Consider the following 15,054-nt stretch of genomic DNA (forward strand, 5'->3'; position numbering starts at 1 on the left):
ACTGGTGCTGTGTATTAATCAGCCTGGGTCTCTGGGTGTAGGGTGACATTTACTTAGGTTAAACTCCCAATGACATGACTAGTAATGGAGCCACGGTCTCAGTGGGAGAGAATACCCGTACCTTGATAGGGTCCCCACATGACATAAGTATGTCTTAATGAGCCTCACTCCACCATTAAGCCAAGTTGGAGCCTGAACTGCTGAACCCCAAGAATCCACATGCATGTAACAGAGCATGTCTTTTATTTTCTGTTTATTTAATTAGTTGTATAGCAGATGGAGCATAATTCTAAAAATCTAATGTATTAGCAGAATACTAGGTTATATAATGAGCAACAGCAGATCCATTTTCTGGTAAAAACCTAAAAACAAGAATCCTACTTTACAAATTAAAAAACAATATTACGTTCCCCCAGATGGCCAAATAGTAATGCATGTAGCTATTGACTAGAAGCTACAGTATATCGTCTCCGTTTGATTTTAGGATAGGGCAATTAAACATAATTATAATCCCAAAACACAGTTCAAATAATATCTTACGAAAAGTTTGTCTTCATCTTTCCTTCGCCACATCAATGTCTGCTCTTAACACGTATACAGTCTTTTCAAAATAAAGTTCCGTCTTCAGTGGAAACAACAACAACAACAGGTTTAGGCAACAAAACTACTCGGTGAGGTTTGGGAAAAGATTGTGTTGTTACTGAAGTACACAAGTTGCACATGGGGAACAAACAGCGGTCCTCTGGCTGAAATAACGCTGTTTAAATGGCATGCAATTCTTTAATTATCTAATAGTATGTAAAGAAGGCAAAATGGATATTTTGTACACATTTCATATGATTGTCTGTGTCATCATTATCTTGCCACGGAGAAGGCTGTAAGAACTAATGGTGCATAAAAGCTGCTTCTCCCTGCTTCTCCCAAATACACTACTGCTGATAGTGAGACCAATCTGAACTGTTCACAAATGTTAACCAAAAATATGTCAATTGGGAAATGAACCAGATTCTCTCAATGTGCTGACCTTTTGGAGAAACAACACTGTGTGTGAAGTCTCCCCTTGTGCTCCACATCACATCTCAATACTTGTATTACTTCTGCTAGAAAGAGACGACCACGATCCACAAGCTCCTCTTCAGCTTAACTAATATAGTTTTAATGTCAGACCTCCTGTTGGCTGAAGGGAGCTTCTCTCACACAATATTCTTTCCTTTTTGGCTTTTTGACATTTAAAGAAATGATTTCACATCTCTATAAACAACACAATGCCAATTAGGTAAATGCTGTTGGGAGAAATAAAAATAAATGTTTAAAAAGCGTCAGTCTTGGACATTGTTTTGCTCCCGTTGTTCATTATTCTGACAAAGTTTGGTGACCCTGCATCGTTTCCTTCTCAAAGCATATCTATCTCACTTTCACTCTCAGATCTCCAAGACACAATCATGTTCACTCAGTTCATTCACCCACTCACCACAAACCCATATTCTCTATCATATTGCATTCATCCTGCCTCCGTTCACCTGCAGCTATTCTCTGCTGTTTTGTTTTGACCCCTTCTGTGTTCAGACAAGCCGCTACAGGCTTTAATTTAATCAGCCAGAAGCCCAGAGTCTGGAGAAAATCATAAAACCCTAATCACCTCACCCTGCTCCTCGTTACATCTCCATCACTGGAGGAGGAAGAGGAGGAGAGAAGAAAATCATAGTTGTCTTTATCTCCAAAGTCTATTTATTACCAGCCTCATGTAACTCCATGCACACTTCAAAACTCCGGCTCTGGGCAAAAATAACTACGAGACAGAGTGTAGTGTTTATTACCATCCTTGTGTACAGGCCTCGTTTGTTCCACTGCACACAGACGGTGCAGAAGCTGAAGCTCAATGTGGACGAAATAACAGAAACAACCTGTAATATGAGTGCTTCCTTGATTTCTCTTCACTCGTCTCAATTGCTGGAGTCCTAATAGGAAAGACATGAGGAAAAGATGCAAGTGAGGAAAACGAGGACACGATTATAACAACCTAAGCGCACCAGTTGATACGTTACCTCACCTACACATCTTTGAATTGTGTCACAATATTATAGTATCGGGTATCCTCATACAACGGCATGAAAAGGTACTTATTATTTTTGCGACACCTGTCAATATCTGCTAGTCTTTTTAAAATAAACCTCTGTCTTCACAGGAAACACCTTTAGGCAACAAAACTACTTCGGTAGAACAAATAAATAAGAAAGTGTTATTTAAGTACGGAAGTTACGGGACAAATAAATCAAACTCGGGGCACGAACAGCGGTCTCCTGGGTGAAAGACCAGTCTTTGTTTGAGCCCACATCCTCCCCTCCTACTCGCCCATGTGGGTTTTTGCTTTGTTTACACTTCCCGGTTCACGATCACCTGGATTACATACAAATTGATTTTGTGGAATGTCTACGAATTACAGCGCATTCATTTTAACGCTGCATCAGAACAGCCTGCACGATGGAAGTCTCCCAGGTCTCTGGATGCTGACTGCTGGAATGACTCAGCCTGCGGATTTAAACAGCTGCTGGAGCAGATGACCAGCATGCACTGACTGGGGTGACCGCACACAGCTGCAGTCTGCTGTGTTCGCTGACAGCCAGTTGCAGTCACCGTTGACGGCTTTCTAATCTGAGCCTGAAACAATACGAGGATCGGATCAATCGCTCTGTCGATCCCTGATCTGCTGCTGAGGTCAGGTCTTCAGATGATCTCTGATCTCTTGAGCCTAGTTATCATAGAAGTAGCTGCCATGGTACAGAGGGGCTCTAATAATAATGGATGTAAATGTCCAACTGTAGACAGAGAGCAGTGTGTTTGGATACAGGTCCTTAAAACATAGCATAAAAACAATGACAGTTTGCTCTTATCATTTTTTATGACCTGAATTAAAAAGCCACTGCAGGTGCAACCTAGTTTTAAGAGTGGACGTGCGTTCTTATAATCCGTGAGGAACGATTTACAGCTAACGGATCTCGACAATAAAATCATTTATGGTCACGTTTACACCTGGCTTTAAAAGCTCCCGTGCAGCGGAAGGACTTCACGTTGTCAGCCTCTTCTCTTCTCTTTTCACTGTCAGGATTGAGGAAAGCTCTCCATGTTGTGGACGTCTGCGACGTACATAAACAACGCTTCGTTATCCCACACACATCTACAACAATATAAGTCACCCGAGACTTTGTTTACAACGGGGCTGTGAGCACCAAACGCAAATCAAAGCCGCGTGTCTGGATTGTTGTCCATAGGAGCGAATGTGTGAAAGATGGAACTTGATGAAAAGCCAGACTGATTTAGCTTTATGAGAAAAGAAAAATCCATAATCCCTGAAGGCTATATGTACACAGGAGCATGTGGAGTGTTCAGAAATGGAAAGAAATGCACACAAACAGACGAAAATCGACGCCCACACGTTATGTGGGCGTAGATATCGGATTCAGACACCTCAGCTGCTAAGCATAAATGTAAACAAGAAGAAAGGTACGACGTGTGCATGTGATGGATTATCTCGCTGTCGTGAACGTGTCACTTTCACAATGCTGTCGCTTTATTTCGGTACCAGATGAACTCGCATATTCTAGGATATTATACATCAACGTAGCTTCACACAGCGGCTCCTAAAACGTAGCACCTCGTGTCTCCTGCGTTATACTGAGAAAGTCCAGCAAAACGTGTCCATTTACGCTGGTTGAATCCCAAATCCAGAATTCCATCTTCACAGGAAGCAACTTAGTTAGGTTCAGGCAACAAAACTATCTAGTTAGGTTTTGGAAAATAACCGTGACAAACACAGACACCAAACAAAACATCAAACAAACATCGAGCTAAAGTGTGTGCAGTTAAAGCCCTACAGACGGATGAACACAGATAGAGGCTCATGCTAAAGACGCCGACTTCTGTCCATGTGATAATTGGGGCCACATCTGGTGCGTCTCCTGTAGTGTGAATGGAGCCCCAGTAAAAACCATTATGTGTCTCCAGGCTTCCGGGCCAGCGCAGGTGTCGCTATACTTCTGGTTCTGTTTAAATGAAAACATCTTATGACCATATGTGTATGACACACGCCCATACCAACACACACACACAGGCTGGGGCCTCTCTCTCACACACACACACACACACACACGCAGTGCCTAACCCAAACAGATTAGGATGGCGTGCCAGAAAGGCATCAGAAACCTAAAAATAATTGTTTTAAAACAGACCGGCTGCAGCTGCTGCTGCCCTCGACTTAGCTTCACACCAACACTGACCTTTCTGCAAATGTAGAGAAACTCCATGACAAAAACAATTATCCACCGGGATATGATAAAGTAGGTAATTTCATGCCCTGCTGCTTAAGTTGTGGCGTTCCTGTCAGCTTGTTGTGAAAATCACAGACATATATCTCTCTTATTTAATCCAAAGCCTCAGAGTGGCGACCGACAGTGAGGGAAATACAGTAAGCATATCAATAAATTAATAAATAAGTAAAACAGCCATGTTTCCATTATAGCACCAAGACCAAACAAGTACAACATAGATTATACATCATCCATGTGGTTAAAGCCGAGCTCATCTATTCTTTCAAAGGGATTTTCTTCAAGAAAATTACATTTTTCTTCGGTTAATCTTAAGTGAATATTGAGTTATGTATGTTGATCTTATCCTGGTCCTGAGTAAGTCGGGATGAAACTCGGAAGGACTCTGGCACCGCCAATGCAATGCTAAAATATTCCACGGAACGACTTTGCATAATAAACTTAAGAACCTAAGAAAATAATAGGATGAAGGTATTACTGAGTTTACAACTCACTTCATGCAGCGCACGACTGTAATCTACGATAATGTGTAGAGAATAACAAAGTCGGCAACACCAAACCAAAAGTGTAGCAAAGTGTCTTAAAACCTGCATTCTCTCTAATGTCCACCAGGGGGCGACTCCTCTGGTTGTATAGAAGTCTATGAGAAAATGACTCTACTTCTCTCTTGATTTATTACCTCAGTAAACATTGTAAACATGAGTTTATGGTCTCAATCTCTAGTTTCAAGTCTTCTTCAATACAGCATGATGTTCAATATATTATTTTCATTCTCTATCCGTCAGTAAAACAAACAGAATGTACACGAGCCTTTTACATTAGTTTCAATGTTATAAGTCGGCTACAATTATCAGAACATTACGAACATTCAGGCTCCCTCATGTGGCTTAAAGGTGTACTTTAGTTATACATGTTAAATATAAGTCCGTTTTTTCTTCATACTTGTTAATCAGGTTCTTCATATTTATTTCATTGTTTCCTCTTCTTCCTCTATTGTCTTCATGCCTGTGTGGTTAGCTGGAAGCTGTGTAGCAGTCGATGAAGATTTCCCCACAGACATTGTTTGTTTTTACACAAAACAACAGTTGAAAAGCTCATTTTAACCAAAAGTAGGTTTCAACTGTCAATAGATCTATTTATAAGAACCGACAAACACGCTGATTAGATGCGTATACGTATATGCTTCACGCTTATTTCTAAAAATAAGCGGCTTGCATTGGAATCTAAAGATGGACCTGTTTTCTCCTACGACTTGATTCTCCTGCCAATCTTCATCTCTCATCTTCAGCTAACAGATGACACATTGATGGGTTATGTATTGATTTCACTTCCTCCATAAAATGACACTCACCATGATAAAAAGAAAGACAAATCATACACCAGGAATGTGGAAGAAAGAAGATATAATGACTTGATAAAGGGGAAACAACACATTTACCCCCACACACACACACACACACACACAATAGGTAACATCACAGTGACGTTGGAGCTCAATGCAAATGTCTAAAGTTTTGTTTGTTGATTACAAACTGACACTGGTTGTTTTTCTCGCTCTGACAAATGACTGCTGTCTGATTGTTTGCACGGCGAAGGAAAAGAGAAAGTGGGAAAAGAGACGGAAAGAGAAAGAGAGTCATCGATTGGAAATTAAAACATATTCTACTGACACACTCAATCTACAGAACAACATGTAAAACATATGTCATTTAGTCTGACTGGCCTCCATTTTAGCTGTGTTCTGTCACCAAATACATCAAGTAGCAGAATCAAGTTGACAGCAGATATTGACAGAGAGTTGACCCCTTGGCTAAGTCCCGCCCCTCTAAAGCAGACTGGCCAATAGTAGTGTTGACCAGCTCAGACCGGTGTCAACTATCCGTCTGCTGCATAGACTCATCAATGGTTTCAGAGGTTCTTCATCTTCAATCTGTTTTGTTTTGTGGATTTGGAGCTCTTCACGATTAAAAGTTGTGTTGTAGTGATACTCGTTACCTGGAGAGGTTGGAAGGAGATACACGTTCCTATAACGTTATATTTATACGTAATGTGTAGTATGATGTGTAGCTTTAGCTTCTGTCTCTTTGATTGGAAACACAAGTGTAACCAGCTAAATCTGCTCCACACTCTGCATGACCACTTCTCAGCTAACAGGGGCTTTTATTTCTGGCAGTCCCCCCACAGGAACAACTGTTGGTGAATTCATTTGCCATTTTCAATGAATCCCCAGCTGCATGCTGATGTGTACGTGTGTCCGCCCAGATACTACAGATTGCTCTGCTGCAGTGCTTCAACAGCCATCCCTCCGTCTCTCCCTCTCCTCCTCACTCATCCACCCTACAAGACACCTGGCTGATGGTCTGCTGCTTCTCTTACACACACACACACACACACACACACACACACGGTGAAAATGTCCTTTAACGCATCAGGGGTCTCCTCCTGTATGTTTGACTGCTGCCTGCTGCTTGCTGAGGTGGACTGATTGAAAATAACATTTATTTTACCTTTCTCTGCCTGGTGCTGCTGCATGGTGGACACACACACACACACACACACACACACACACACACACACACGCGTGACTGAGCAATGTAGCAAGAAAAGCAGCTGCACCTCCACTGTTAGACTTGAAGGAATAAAGGCATTTGTTTGCATCGCTACGTTTTGATCATACCACTATGCTTTTTTTATCATTTGAGATGGTTTGGATCAAAATATGTTATATTTGGCTGTTTCCAACACATTCTTACTGAAATATTGCTTCAAATACTAGCTTTGAAAAGCGACGGGCATTTGTAAGATTTTAACAGACATTTTAGTGCTAATTGCAAGTGATGATTAAAATGTCAATCAAGGGGCATGCAGGCTCATTAAACATGCTGGTTAGTGTTCTTGTCAGGTAGGAACCCACCAGAAAAAAAGGGTTAGAATCTATAGGGTAAGTAGCCAAGATCCGAAGTGTAAACAGTCTGAGCTCAAGATCAATAGCTCAAAAGGTGACGTATTGGAGATTCAACAGTTCTTTTTTCTTCTTCTCACAGACAGGCTTTCTGCTCTCCCTTGCTTTACTTTTACCAGTGTCACCAGCCGTCTCTCTCCTTCCCTCAAGGGCCGACTTCTGCTCAATTTGCCCTGACCTTTCCGCCTGTAAACAGCCAGACGGCATGGTGACTGACTGGCTGTCCGACTGGCTCTAAGCGGAGCAGAGTGACAGCGGTAGAGATTGAGGGAGACGCGTTGGGGACCGATCAGAGGAAGGAAGACGACCACACGGAGACCATTAAAAAAAAAAGAAAGAAAAAAGTCAGCATGACGAGGAGTTAGTGAGAAAAAGCCAGCATGAAACCGAACGAGCAGAGCTGTGAGTACATCTCGCTGACCCAGCACACAGAATGTGCATTTAAATTGTGTGTTTCGAGACAGAAAGACGGAGAGAGGGAGATGCAGAGTGGAATGCATTTACAAACACAGGTGTTAGCCATGGTATCACTCATTCTGTGTCATAATGGGAAACGCTCTGGGAAGGACATCGTGGTGGAAATAGACCATGTGGAGTCTAAGATGTTCCCTGGGACATCGTGTCCCCTGGAGGATGTCACATTCACAGCTCATTTCTTTATTCTGCCATTTTTATTTATTTTTTGTCACCTATCTGCAAATACGGGGCGACTAGGGAAGTCAAGTTGATTCTTGACAAGTTGAATTTTGCTTTTGCTCACGAAACCACGAGTTAAACTTGCATTTTGTTTGTGGAATATTGATCACATACGCACATCGATATTCATTACATACGCACATGTCACTGACCGTGGCAACTTTTAGCGTCTGTAAAGTAACTACAACGTAAACCCATTCCAGTCATTCATTATACGCTCAGAGAAAATGCTCCGGTAGTTGTGATGACGTACTTTTTAAAGAGTGAAAACACCCACACTGGGTGGGGGTGACGGGAGACGGGTCAAACATACACAGAACTTTCAACCAGGAGACCGATGTTCGTGTCCCCAGGTGTATTTTTTAAGTTACATTCCATGCATCCATCCATCCATTTCTACACCTGCTTTCTTTCGGTCCAGGTGCACAATGCAGCAGAAATCAATCAAACAAGCAGAGAACCCTTTGCAGACAGGTCACCCCCCCCCTGCAACACCGACAAATGCATTCATAGCTTTTGGGCAATTTTGGGAGAACATGCAAACTCCACACAGGGAGGAGCATGAACACAGGACACCGCTGATGAGATGTGACAGTAGGAACCACCAAGCCACCCTGTCACCCATGCTCTAATATGGCCACATGGAAATAGTATTTTTAAAGGAGCACGCTGTTTTTTAAAGTCCCTTTTTTTGGAAAGTAAAACTCTATATCTTGTTTCATCGCATCCGTTAACAAAGTCAAATAAATAACTTTACTTTTACAAATACTGTACACACATCTTTTGGTGATGGATTTCATGACACACACACACACACACACACACACACACACACACACACACATTGACATCACAATAAGATTGATAGCAGCCACCTCCACAAGATAAACCCGAGGGCTCTCCATGATTTACAGCAGAGGTGACCAAACCGAGTCAAGGGTCAAACAACAGTAAATGTGTAGTTTTCAACCAATTAAACTGCAAGAAAATCACATATGCCATAAAGAATACATTTTTCTATTATAAAAACAACGCAACAGTACTTTGACATTACTGTCATTTACTGGTGTACCCAGGATTTAGTATCTCAGTATTTCTGTATCTGCTGTTCTTATATTTGAATTAAATGAAGTCAAACTCTAATACGGTGCATGGACCCACTAAAAACATTATGTTTGTGTTTCCACTAGGCTGCGCAATATATATACATTGTAATTTATTAGAAATATGCTCAAGCCATATTCTATTCTTTAAGAAATTCACCAATTATTATTATTTTTAAGTGGCCCTCATGCTGTAGTGTTGGGCGGCCAAACCAGGATACAGGAGAGTGAGTTCTACTTGCTGCATATTCAAACTGGATACTTGTTCCTCTTTAAGCCTCGAGAAGGTTTATTTATGAAACAATCTGAAAGGAAAACAAATCACAATTTGATGGAACTGTTTACAACTCGTAGAGATATGATGAAGAATCAGTAGTACGACGCTTCATTTTTATTATTATTTTCATTTCAAACAGACCTCAGAACTGTTTTGTAATATTGGGATTTTTTGAATTGAGGTGTGCTATAGTTTATAAAATGTTAATAAATCATTATGTTGAAAAGCCTTTGTTAGAGGAGATTAACGCAGCGACAGAGAGACAGAGTAAAACAAAAAACTGCATTAATTCACTTGTTCGTGCTAGATGAGAGGCCATGATTCCACACAGAGAGAAGAGAAGTATAAATAGAGAGACAGATGAGAAGCACTGCATTTCTGGCTGTGGAAGAAGAAAAGACTCGCTGTGTGACTCTTTGTTATCTGTGACGTCATCTCCGTGCTCACGTCCACAGCACGTGTTCATCTAAAACCTGTAACATCCAGGTAATATACTGCAGTATGTACATATCTCCTGTATGTATGTATGTTAGAAGTGTGTGTGGACTGAGTATTACACAGCCACACACACACACACTCTCACAATGGCTGTCAAAATACCAATAATAAAAACACAAACACACTCATAGAAACACACCATGCACAAGTCACACTACACACACATTAAGCACACAGCTGCACTAAAGTGCACAGCAAATTCAACAGCAAGCACACAAAAACACACCCATTAAACTTACACGAGCGCACAGCACCAGTGCACTCAGACACATTGTAAATGTAGAAATGGCCCACACACACACACACTCTATAACACACTGTAAATGTAGGCCACGTGCACATACACACAGAGGAAGGTTGTGGTGTCCACGTGGCTGTGTGGTCTTAGGCTCAGCCAGATCAGACTGAGGTGAAGGAAACGGGAGACTTTGCTTCTCGTGAGTCTCTGTTTTTCTTCTTTCACCTTCTTTGAACCTTCTTTCTTCTGTCTCTGCTATTCTATCCCCTCCATCCTTTCTTCCCTTATTTCTCTTTTCCATCCCTCTCAATTTAATGGCACTTTATGGACATTTCATGCTGATGTATTTATCAAAAAAATACCATGAAAATACACCGACTACAATCATAAATGGGTCAATCCTTTCAAAGTAATTCATCTCTGAGTAAGTTTAAGAAAGGACAAAGAGTGCTGTCAGTTCCCTTCTAATTTTTGTTGCTCACAACCACTTATTTTACTTCCCCTCTCATCCCCCTCTTACCTCCCCCCTCCTCTCCCGCCTCCTCTGGACATTTTAAGCCAATATAAAGCCTGGTTTGGCGGCCTGGTGTGTGTTCATGTGGTGCTGCTCTGTAAAAGACCAAGATTGAAGCTTTGGGGAAAATCCTCGGCTTCCTTCTTAAATACTCCCGGCATCACTGTCCAAGGTCTCTGGGGGGCAGGGGGGGAAGAGAGGGGGAGGAAAATACAGAGAGGAGGAGGAGGTGGGGAGGATGGGGAAGGATTGAAGTTCTGAGGGAAAAGCCCTAAAAAAGGAGGCAGAGGAGGGTCTTAGAAAAGGGGAGGAGAATGATTGTGGCTCAGAGGAAAAATCTTGGTTTCTGAAATTATACTTACTGTTGGTCTGACAAGGAGGAGGAGTAACAGAAGGAGACATTGGCAAAAAGGAGCAATATGGAGTGAAGGAAAAACAGGAGAAATGATAGGAGAGGAGACAATTATTACCCTCCAATAAACCTAGCCCCTTTATGTGAGCAGGAGGGGAAGGGAGGAGGATATCATCATGTAATTACACATTTTCTGTCCAAAGCAAACCACCATGGCCCCGAAAGGAGAAAATAACAGAGCAGCGAGGTCTTCAGGGCACAGAGAGGTGATTTAGGCATCGACTCAGAACCAAACGTCATTTAAAGAAATCCTCTCGATAGAATGTAGCTTTCAGTTTGGAAAACAATCTGAAACTGTTCAATCACAGACTGTACATAAGAAGTGAACGTAGTCATCGTGACATCACCTGTTGGTTTGTGGACTGTCGCCATCTTTTTTTGCAACCGGTGAACAAAAGTCTTTGGTTGCGACCTGTCAATCACAGTGTAGCCCCGCCCTAAAGCATCCCCTGCTTTATGGTCTGTTTGACTCTAAATGGACCATAATGTACTAAATGAACATCATGCTGTGTTGAAGAAGACTTGAAACTAGAGACTGAGACCATAAACTCATGTTTACAATGTTTACTGAGGTAATAAATCAAGAGAGAAGTAGAGTCATTTTCTCAGACTTCCATAAAATCGGACTTCTTTTTGCAGCCAGAGGAGTCGCCCCTGCTGGCCAGAAGGGAGGATTCAAGTTGTAAGACACTTCGGCATTGGCTTCACTCGGTAGAACCGGAGGTTGCATTCACCCAGGGATGCCTGACACATCCGCCTCACGTCCGCAGACAGACAGGCTGACACTGGCCACTGAGCTGGAGGAGGAAACTCAGTAAGAGTGGTAATAGGCTCCATATGTGCCACACTTAGACGCCCATATCTGTCCTTTTCCACCTCTTTGATTCCTGCGACAGCATTCCACCGAGGACACTCACACATTCACATGCTCACAGACGCACAGCTGCATTAAAAGCTGTGCGGGATCGGCCAACCAGAGTACGCTGTATCATGTTTGTGCCCACAAAGCCCTACAGTTGCTGCTCCCTACCAAGCCTAATCCCCATCTTTCTGTTCTTGAGTGAAGCCACAGCAATCCCTCTGCTTTGTGTTGCATTTTCAGACTTGATCAAGTTTCCACAGAGAGCCAAGAACCTGGTTGAAATATCACACCAGCTGATCGGTCTCATTTGTGTTTAGTTGAAGTTGAAACCTGTTTACCCTTGTTCCTCACTGGCACGTGGATGAAAAACGTTCTCTTTAATCATCATTATGTGTAGTTTATTTTAAAAGAAGCGGATCAATTTAAATTGACTTAATATTGTATTGTTAATTCCCAGAATACAAAGACTATAACAACACATTCTCACTCCCAGCTCGACGCTCAGGTTCTAGGTCTTGGACTAGTCAGCGATGGTCGTTACATGTATGGTGTCTTTTCAACATACACTTCCAACTTAGGTTTGTTTAGATTTAAGGTTTACTTACTCAACAAAACTACCTGGTTGGTTTGGGAAAAGAGTGCGAGTTAGGTTGAAATAAATATTCTTTGTAAAACAAGTTTGTTTGTTACATAACTGTTGTTATTTAAGCACCAAGTGATGTGACAGAAACAAATCAAACTTGACTTAGTTTGATTTGTTTCTGTCACATCACTTGGTGCTTAAATAACAACAGTTATGTAACAAACAAACTTGGCTTCACTGGGAAAAGAACAGCTGTCTGCTGGGTGACAGTCCTGCGTTTGTGTGACCCAGCCATCCACCCTAACCTCCTCCTTTATGAGACTTTATCACTCTCATAGCAGCTACAGTATATACACTGAAGAGTTTACCTCAGAGTTAGTTGAAAGACCGATGTGTCTCCTGCAGACGCTACTGCAGTGTTTACCTGAGGCCCCACTTTTTAATAATGACAAACCATTGTGATCCATTCCACAATATCTTATCTTTAAAACGGCAGAAGAGCAAATTTGTGCATGAATTAACATTCCTGACCATTTCTCCTGCCATTTACACATCAGACTTAGTCTTTGAATGATTCTTCTATGGAGAATTTAGCTTCATTCATTTAAAATGCAGCTATATTTTTAAAATGAAACCACACTAACAAATTCAATTAATGCTCAGCAATATGTGATGACGTGTTTGAAGCAAGCGTATAAACGTTAGCTTAAAGTTTAAAGGTCTACAGTGGAAAGTGTGGTGGATTGAATATTCAGTGTACTGTTGGTTTGGTGGTGATTTTATGTATTTAAGTAGGAGCTACTACAGCACATGGGATGAGTGAGGGCTCCAGTCTGCTGCTTTTATGAATATATTGATGTTTTTTTACATAACTCTTGGGTTTAGGAACGTCCTCTTGAGGGCGATGAAGCGGAATGAATTGTTTTCTTCTCCGAGCTTACTGTGGTTTGCTGACTCACTGAGGAGACGCGTATGGAAAACGTTAGCTCGCCCTCGCACTGCTAACCCAGGGGTCTCACAGCACAGCCTAGCCAATGAGTTCTGCCGTGCATTTCTGGAGAGTCATTTGAAGGCCAGTTTTAATCTTCCCATGACCCACTTTTAGTCTCAAACCAGACTTTGACAAAACACTGGCTACAATGTTTAAGGTTCAGGACCTAAAATAAGATGCGGGTCTGTTTCTGCTGGGTCACAACATTGGCCAGGGAATGTTTTCATTAGACTGGCTCCCAGAGTGGGAGACCATATTTAAAGCTTTACATACACACACGCTGCTTGTCAGCATTTGTGAAACTATAGATTAGGACCCTGAAATGGGTCATCAACCTTTCATGGCTCAATTAATCTGGGTCCCATTGGCGAGAGGCTAAATGCACTCGGGTATGTTGAAGAACCACTGAAGTAGAGAAATTTACCCCGTGACACGACCAGTACGTGTGACATTTGGCTGTCCTCGGGGGGGCGTGGAAACAGAAACCCAGAGACGGAGTGCAGACAGATTGTGTGTTGCTGTCATTATGTGTGAAGCAAATTAGTCCCTATGGAACATCAGGCATGTCAAAAACACCAACTTAGAACCCACACATTCCCCAGATACTCCACACATCTCTGCACAGCATCGAGGTGTTTCCCAGGTAGCCGAGCCTCCACAAGCTCCACAACATTCACCCTTTCCCTCGTGAGAAAGCGTCGCCCGACATCCAGAGCCAATTAACTCAGCGACACTTAAATTAGATTCATTTCTTACACAAACTGTGAGAAACAAAATAGTTTTATGTCAAATGAAGCATCCTCTTTATAACAAAGCCGGGGTTTTGTTTCACTAATGCGAAAAATAATTCTCTCAGCTGTCAATCTAGCACAGTCTCATGGAAGGTTGTGTAGTGGAAATGAAATGCAATGTATTGGTTTTGTGTACATGGACACAAAGTCAATTAAGATCATTTTTCATGGTGGACACACACATTTGATGCATCCAGTCAGGGCACGTTTTTATTATCCAGAAAGACTGCTTTTGGTGGGCAGAAGTAGAGGTCCAAACAAATAGAGGCCTTCACCCACAAGCTCCTGATCCTGATCCTAAATCATTTGAGGATTTTTTTTTCTTCCCAAAGCAGTTAGAAGCAAGTGATTCCCTCCCCTTTAAATCAAAGAAGGAGAAACAACTGATCCCCACCATCTTGGACAGTCAGAGCAATATTTCCACACTCTGATTTCCCTGTTGCACACCTCACCCTCGCTGTAGCTGAGGTTCACACTTGTCTGGAATGGCCATATATAATTTTTTGTCTCCAAATACAGCGCATTGTGGTGTGAGGACCTCGGTTTTTCTGCGGCATTCTTCCACTTTTACAAGGTCTCGGTCTACGAGACAAATATTTTATTTCAAAAGGCACTACTGCTTTGATGTCACTAACTGTCCAAAGTGGACGGTTCACCTCCGCGCCATGCAGAGGGTTTGTACTTCTCTCTCTTGCTGTTTCTTCATTTTTAAAAAAATATATTTTTCTGTAACTTTTCATGAACAACAAAGCAATACTATGAATGTTCTCCCTGAATAAATGCTGTTATCTCCGTATTTAAACGG

Source organism: Anarrhichthys ocellatus, unplaced genomic scaffold (assembly GCF_004355925.1).
Source record: "Anarrhichthys ocellatus isolate YVR2014 unplaced genomic scaffold, GSC_Weel_1.0 scaffold3, whole genome shotgun sequence".
Lineage (NCBI taxonomy): Eukaryota > Metazoa > Chordata > Actinopteri > Perciformes > Anarhichadidae > Anarrhichthys > Anarrhichthys ocellatus.